The 8,434-nt window shown below is 34.3% G+C and overlaps 1 long non-coding RNA gene across 1 annotated transcript in view; it reads right to left on the bottom strand.

Moving 5' to 3' along the window:
• Positions 1 to 1,028: 1,028 nt before the first annotated feature.
• The window catches only part of LOC106507094 (uncharacterized), a 398,065-nt gene continuing 390,659 nt past the window's right edge, over positions 1,029 to 8,434 (bottom strand). The window contains exon 8 of the long non-coding RNA XR_014829345.1: positions 1,029 to 1,152. This is a non-coding gene — a long non-coding RNA (uncharacterized LOC106507094). The remainder of the gene's footprint in view (positions 1,153 to 8,434) is intronic.

The raw sequence follows: 8,434 nt of genomic DNA, 5'->3' as shown, positions 1-8,434 counted from the left end.
TACCTCTGGTGCCAGTCTTGATAGCTTTGATGGTAGACCCCACAAGGAAATAGAGCAAGGGTATGAAAAACCACAGACACAGCAGGGGGCAACCGAGATCAATATTTGGTGAGCAAAAAAAGACACTGTCCTAAAGAAAATAAAAGCTATCAGGGAGGAACTCAGAGTTGAAACTCTTGCAAAGAGAGGAGAATCAAAACAAGGGGAATTTTTAAAAAATGTTAATACCATTCTATTACTACCTCAGGTCAGTGTCATCTAAATACAATGCAGCAGCTGAGTTGAAATCATCAAAATTTGAAAATTTGGAAAATACAGGGAAGGAAAAAGCCATCTATTATTCTACAGGTAGAATCTTTGTATAGTTTTATGGAGAGGATAGATTTAGATCAGGGGAAATATCAGAACCATGTGGCTGCTACTAGATACATGTCTAAAGGTGATCCACTGGATGATACATTTCCGATCTGAAAGTTTACTCACACTACTTCTTGTCTGGTGTGAACTGCAAAGTTAAAGAGGAACTTAAAAGAAAGTTAAAAAGAAATAAAATAAAAATAGATAAAAATTATAAAATTATTGCTAAAGAGGGAAGAGGGCTAAACAGTCTAAATTCTGAGCATATTTAACAATATAAAGGTGAAGAACAATTTAATAATCACATGCTGATATGTGAATATAGACAAGAAAGAAAGTAACAAGTCATTCTTTGTTTTCTGGGGTTAGTAGATGCAAACTATTGCATTTGGAGTGGATAGGCAATGAGATCCTGCTGCCTAGCATGGGGAACTATATCTGGTCACTTATGATGGAACATGATGGAAGATAATGTGAGAAAAAGAATGTACATATATATGTGTCTGGGTCATTTGGCTGTACAGTAGAAACTGACAGAACACTGTAAACCAACTATAATGGAAAAAATAAAAATCATTAAAAAATTTAAAAATAAAAGGGGAAAAAAAAGAAGACGTGCCAGGAGATACATCTGAAATTCAGATCCATATCTACCTGCCTCTGAATCTACTGATTTTCCAAACAGTAGGCTGCCTGGAGTTGCTGCAGGATCACCCTCATTCCCACAGGGAGTCTCAGACCTCCTTTTCCAAATGAGCGATTTGCCTCACTTCAAACATTTTTGTTCTCTTATTCCTGGGAAATTTAGGATGAATAAATTGAATTAAAAAAATGATCAAATTAATTTTTAATGATTCAAATTGCAAATGAAACAGGTGTCCTTGCTAAATATTTTCTAGTTTATGTTGTGGCTTGGGTTCTGTTCCACACCTGGGAACTTCCACATGCATGGGGCTCAGCCAAAAAAAAAAAAGAACAAAAAAAAGAATTATGTCTACTCAAGAGGCTAAATAAGACAGACTAGCAACAAGACTTTGGAAGAGAAAAATGCACTTTTTTTGATCCTTTACATAGGAAATATTCTCTGGCTCCCAAGTGCCATATTATTAGAACTGTGTTTAACCATTTAGGGACAAATATGAAGCAAAGATGATGCAAATAAGAGAGATAAAGAAAAAATATTACAGTATATTTTTCAAAGACTCATTATTGGTATCTGGAAATTGTTATTTCAGGGTATATCTAGGAAAAACTCTAATAGAAATTATCTGCAAATTTAGACATATTAGATAAATTATAAAGCCAGATACGATTATTTCTATCCTTAGGGATAAATAAATTCTTGCTTAATGGTTTCTTAAGAAAACATTTTGCTTATTTTCAAGTCTTGCATAAACATATTTTCAAGTGGAGATAATAATGAGAGGTTTTGTATTTTGCACTGTCTTGTACTTTAAAATGCAATGCACATTTCTAAAGTAAGTGCCCAGTGTTCTACCAGTAGAGCATTATATAAATGAAAACCTATTTTAGATGGAATATAGCAGAAGTAGATCAGTTTTAAGGAGTATATAAAATGTACTTGTGGGGTCTTGAGTCTGAATTTTATAAAGTAAAATTATTTTATTGCTTAGTCATTTAAGTAATTACTTATATTGTCAATGTTAATAGGGTAAATCATGATAAATTGTGGCATTTGGGGCAATCTTATTCATCAATAAAATGCAATATTCACCCTGTGCATTAAGATGTATAAGTGCAATAACACATTTGACAGACACTTCCGGATTTATCTTTCATGTGTACATTAATATCAGCCACAGTATTTTCTTCACATGTGATAGAACCTATACGGGAATTGCTTTTGTCTTAGCCTCAAAATTTTAGTAACTAGAGGAATTAGACCAAGAAAACTGGGCAAATGATTCAAAATACAGTCATGCCCTCATCCTAAAGAAGAGTTCTAGAAACCGTGGAGTAAACTACAGTGTCACTGGATTCAGCTATGGTTCTCAGGGTGATTAATCTGGAGGTGACCAAGGTGTTCTTAATGCTTCCCTCAGCTTGACTGAATTTTAGGCAGGCTTCTTCCTGACTCTAGCCCTGACCTTCCTTTTCTTAGAACATCTTATTTGGTAAAGACGTAATTATAATTCTTTCTCTCCCCTTGAAGTTTTTCAACCCAGGAATGTCTTTTTCTGGGACAGGGTTTCCATCTCTTTGAAATGTAAACAAGGGAGGCAGCACCCCTATTTCCAAATCCCAGTGGGAAGGTAGGGGTCTAACTTGGCGGTGTTCCTTGCTCTAAGTAACAAGACTACCTTCCATCCTGAGGTTTGAGAAGGTTTAGTTTTGCTCTGGGGAAGGCCAATTAGCAAATACAAATGACGTTTGATGACCCATCTCAGCTTTTCAAAAACTATCCTGGCTCATATTTAAATGGAGCTGAGTTTATACTGCCTGCTAATCTCTTTTCTGTTGCAGCAGCCTTGAATAAAGTCTTCTTTACCTGTTTAACATTGTCTGATGTGAGTTTTGCTTTGAAAAAGAAAATCTTTATTCCTGTCTCTTTCCGATCACTCACACATCTAATTACATCTAACACACTTTTTCATCTTGTTAGATGAGTTTATGAACTTAGTCAAAGTGATTCTCACCTCTTATTGTCTGTCATCTTCAGGAACAACTATGCTTATGGATCAACTAAAAAGGGCTGATGGAAAACATCACAAAACAATGTGATTAAGTCAACTTTAAAAGCACATACTCTGTCTTCTATTGAGTTATCATGTCCACAACACTATTTAACAGATTTGTTCAAAAACTCTTATATTTTCTATAATTTACCTTAAAACAGTGCAGTGTAGCCGATGGCTTAATATTTTAAACTGTCTCTTTACTATTATGAAATGAAATCCATTAAGTAATATGACCAACTTAGACATAGAATTTTAAAAAATTAAATTACTGTAACATAAATGAAACAGTTATAATATAAAAGGAAAGTTATAATAAAATTATATGCATTTTATTTTATAAAAGATTATGTACAACTTATACTAAGAGGCAATATGAAATAGCCTGATGTTTGCACCAGTGTTTAATATTACTGTGATTACGACAGCCACAAATGTAGATGGACACTGTGTGTTGTACTGATTGATTCAAATAGTATGATTAATGCTGGCATTGGTGACTTTTATTTCTTGTAATTATAAGCAATTCTTGATAAAGATTTAGGGACAGCAAGTGTTGTCCCTAACTCATAAGTCACTTGCATAGTTGGAAAATTATATGTTTACTAAAAAGTTGCAGAAATACACTTTTCTGTAAAGTAGAGAATAAGTCTGGGACCAGATATATATGAATAAAATATTCATTTACTAGACAGGCAGTTCAAAACTGAGTCTGTCAAATTCTTTTTTGTAAGGGACTCTTCTATGTCCTGCAGTATATCTAGCAATTCTAGCCTCTATTCACTAAGCACCCATCAATTACATAGTAATAACAACCAGAGTCTCAAATAGCCCTCACCTTCTACATAGAGACAGGATGTTATATGTTTTGCTGATATTGACTTCAATCAATACTTTAGGAAGTGTTCTTTAAATTTCTAGTACCAGAATCAGTTGTTTAAATTCAAGGGTGGTTAATTAGCATTTGAAAGACTTTAATCAAAGGCCCAAACTTCAGCCATAGGTTTAGCAAGCCATTTAATTAGCGTTATCTAAATTTGCACTAATTTGTTAACATAGGAAACAATAAAATAAATTTTTACCTGCAAAATGAGTGATACAAGATACATGATTGGTTAAAAATAATGCACAGGTGGGTGGGGAAGGGCCAAATAAGGGCAGGGGATTAAGATATACACACTACTAGGTATAGAAAAAGATATAAGGATTGAACACATAACACAGGGAATAATATAACCAATATTTTATAATTTTACATGGAGAATAATTTATAAAAGCATCAAATCATTATGTTGTACACCTGTAAATCAACTATACCTCAATTTAAAAAATAAGAATAAAGAAAAAGTTATACAGGTATCCATTAACAGGGTACCAAAATCTAGGAAGATCAGCATTTGGACACCTTTGGAGGATCACTCGAGTTCTAGTGTTCCATGATTTTCCCCTTCGCTTGTCTAGAGGGTTTTCTCTTGATCCAACTAGGAAGGATCATAATAGGTGATCATATTTGCCAGCAAATATTGGTTGAATTTGCCTCAGCTGAAATTTTTATCAAGACATTAGTTGGAGTGCCTAAAAGGATAGAAAGGTGAGACTTCATGTAGCTTACATTAACATGGCTTTAACTATTTTTGTAGGTTTTTATAAATACGGAGAACTCCCTGGTGGCATATTGGTTAAGGATTTGGTATTGTCACTGCTGTGGCTCAAGTTTGATCCCTGGCCTGGAACTTCTGCATGCAGTAGGCATGGCCAAAACAACATAGAAAACTTCAGTCTGAGAGTTACTGTTATCATCACATATCACCTGGTAGCGAGGTTCTAGGAGAGGAAAACTATTGGTCTCATCTGCCTCAAATCATTGACAGCTGCCAAACTGATTTGGGTAATTTGTAATTCTCATCCTTGGAAGCTCCAATGAATACTGACACCTGGGACACTCTCAAGAGATTCTGATAAACTGGCCTGGTGTGTGATCTAAGCATTGGAATTTTAAAAAAGTCCCTGGCAATTTTATTTGGAAAAGTCAAAAATTGAGAACCATTGTCACAGTACCTTCCCTGCAAAAGTTTCCCTATATTTCTTCTTTGTGCAAGTCCTGGTCTCTCTTCACTTTTAATTCTTAAGTAATCTTTCACCCATTTATTGGAGAATTGAGAATATCCTATTAATTTCCCTTTTTTTCCTTCTTCAAGTTTCTGTCTTCACCTGTCTATATACCTGTCTGTGTAAACTGAAATGTTTCTTCCTTGCTAGGGTAACACTTATTGCAGTTCCCTTGAATCCATCTTGTCCTACATTTTCTGGCACAGTGTCCCTTAAAGTTTTGTCCCCAGACTTTAGGATAGTGATATTACCAAGCATCAGTATCACTTGAGAGGTTTTTAGAAATATAGTATCACATGTACCATCCCAGATGTGCTAAATCAGACCTGTGTTTTTAACACAATATCTACATCATCTGTACATGCTCAAAATTTGATAATCATTTCTCTAAGGCAGTACTTCATTAAGTAGCTTTTAGTTGCATTTCTATCCTCTCTTGGCTCTCTTTTACTAAATACAAAAACAAAAACAAAAAACAAATAACAATATTCTCATCCTGAGATAGTATTTTCAATATCTTCCTTCCCCTGAAATAGACAAAGTAAATGTCCTCCCTCTGCCCTCCTGCAACCTCAACCACAGTTCTCAACAATGCTTCGTATATTCACTTACTCATTTATTCATTTTGAAAAATTCATTCATTAGTAAGTACTGATTGTGCCAGGCACTGTTAATACACCAGAAATACAATGAGCAGAATATGCACCGAATTTGCCTTTAGGAATATTAGAATAAACTAGGTGAAACACACAACTAAGTAAATAATTACAATATAGTATGATTATTCCTAAAATGGGGGAAGCATGTGGTATTGGATATACCCAGCAAGGGAATCATATCCAGGACATGAGGGGAAAGCTCTTCTGGCCCTACCTGCAGTTCTTTCTGGAAAATCCAGGATCTGTTCTATGATCTGAGACAGACGGAAGACAGCCATGTGACAACAGAAGCAGAGATTGGTCCACAAGCTTGATAATGCCTGGGGCCATCTGAAGCTGGGGAATAGGCAAAGAGAGATCCTCTCCTAGAGGCTTTGGAGGGAGCAAGACCGTACCAATATTTTGACTTTGGATTTCTAACCTTCAGAACTATCTGTTGTTTTAAGTCACCTAACCTGTGGTATCTTTTTATTGCAGCTGTGGGAAACTAATACAATGTTGAATTAAAAAAATTTTTTTGGTCACCAAGAGTAGCACATGTTATGGTACCCTTATATCTTTAGTTACCAACGTATTTATTTTTGTACCTTTCTTCACTGAATTTTACATAGAATTAACTAAAGTCCTTGGTTTTCTTTTACTTTATTTGTGACTGAAGCATGTTTTTATTATCTTTGTTTCTAAGAAGGTGGTAATCACATATCAATGTCTCATTGTTGATAAGGATTTGAAATTTATAAGGAGAATGATAAAACTAATTCTGGGGAGGATATTAAATAAGAATTTTGGTTATTTTAATGAAATGAATATGAGTTGGTGTCAAGGTAGTTTTTCATCTATCTGTACAATTAATTTATGGCATAAAAAAGGACTCACTTTTTTAAATATGGACTCACTTTTTTAAATAGTGTGACACTTCATACAGTGCATATCATCACAAATTATTCACTTAACGTAATTCCTCCTTGCAGTAGGTGTTACTAGTTTTAGTCCAATCAATTGTGAAGTGTGTTGAAAGTGATTCTCTCAAAAAAAAGATAATGAGGAATTTGAATAATTTATATCTTAAATATGTTTAAGTGGATTCAAATTATTTCTTCAATAATGTCACCATCTGTGACACTCAGATGTATCTTATGAGTGGGGAAGAAAGGCTTTGTTGTATTTAGCAAAACTGAAATTTGGATGGGAAGGATCTTGCACTTGGCATTTATAGTTTTCTTCTACATAGCAGAAAAAATAGTTTGAGAGATCCCATTATTTATGTTATAGCAAATGTAAAAGTGTAGTCGATTTGTCTGTATTAAACCCTTGCCACAATTAAGTAATCCAAAGAAACAATGTCTTAGTTATATTGCGGTTTGAAGTCTGTTTCACTACTGATCATGGTTTTTCAGAAAATTAACTTTTAATTAACTTCCTTACTATGCTTTAGTCTAGTCTCAAAGAAACATGTTATGGCTGGCATCCTAAATCCTAAGAGTTAGTTTTCAGAATATCGCTAGACAAATCATGATTAATTGTAGTTCTTAGCCATATTGGGCGTAAAAAAAGGAAATGATCTGTTAATAATGAAACAGAAATAGGAATAATAACATTTTCTACTATGTTACACCAAAAATTAAAACATTATTAAGGAAAGAGAAAAACATTTTTGGTTCACTGACAATACTTCCTGGGGGAACTGAAGACCTTCTAAGAATAACTGTCATTTTCTCTTTGAAAAATGAGGCATCATATAGGGAGTTAAGCACCATACATGCATGTTTTAATAACTTGCATAAAATGTAATCAGCACAAGTTTCAGCTCATTATAAGAATTTTCAAAAAATATTACATATATTTTATTGTTTTATATAAATCAGTCACGATAAGTACTTTTAATTTTGTAGAACTATCATGGTGTGTAGTAGTATATATTGTCACATTGTCATTTTGTTTTTTGTTTTTTGTTTTTGTTTGTTTTTGTCTTTTTGCTATTTTTTTGGGCCGCTCCTGCGGCACATGGAGGTTCCCAGGCTAGGGGTTGAATCGGAGCTGCAGCCACCAGCCTACGCCAGAGCCACAGCAACGCTGGATCCGAGCCTCCGAGCCGCGTCTGCAACCTACACCACAGCTCACGGCAACTCTGGATCATAAACCCACTGAGCAAGGGCAGAGACCGAACCCGCAACCTCATGGTTCCTAGTCGGATTCGTTAATCACTGCGCCACGACGGGAACTCCCACATTATCATTATTAAGAAATGTTATACATAGATTTATTTACACCATATTTAGCTTTCAGAAAAACAGAAGTGTAAAGTGATATAAAATCCATACTGACTGTAATAGAACTCAAAGAAAAATATGGCCATAGAAAGATTTTTATGATTTATTAAGACATTAGTGTATTTACTTTTATTTGTAACATGTAAATCTTTAAAAATTTGTTCTAAAAGTCAGAAATGTTTGATTTAGGCACAATTTTTCTCCTTATTGTTTTTAGGCATTATATGCATTACTGTCCCAAAACCTTAAAAAGAGAGGGATACCTATGACGTACAATTTATTCCTTCTCTTTTGTATATCCAAACTTTTATTGGTATGTTTCTTTAATAGACATATAATAGGG

This window comes from Sus scrofa, chromosome 15 (genome assembly GCF_054392235.1).
Source record: "Sus scrofa isolate SSC_HxYL_T2T_F1_AM1 chromosome 15, Sscrofa_HxYL_maternal_Yorkshire_Landrace_v2.0, whole genome shotgun sequence".
Classification (NCBI taxonomy): domain Eukaryota; kingdom Metazoa; phylum Chordata; class Mammalia; order Artiodactyla; family Suidae; genus Sus; species Sus scrofa.
This window is presented reverse-complemented; position numbering and strand designations above follow the sequence as displayed.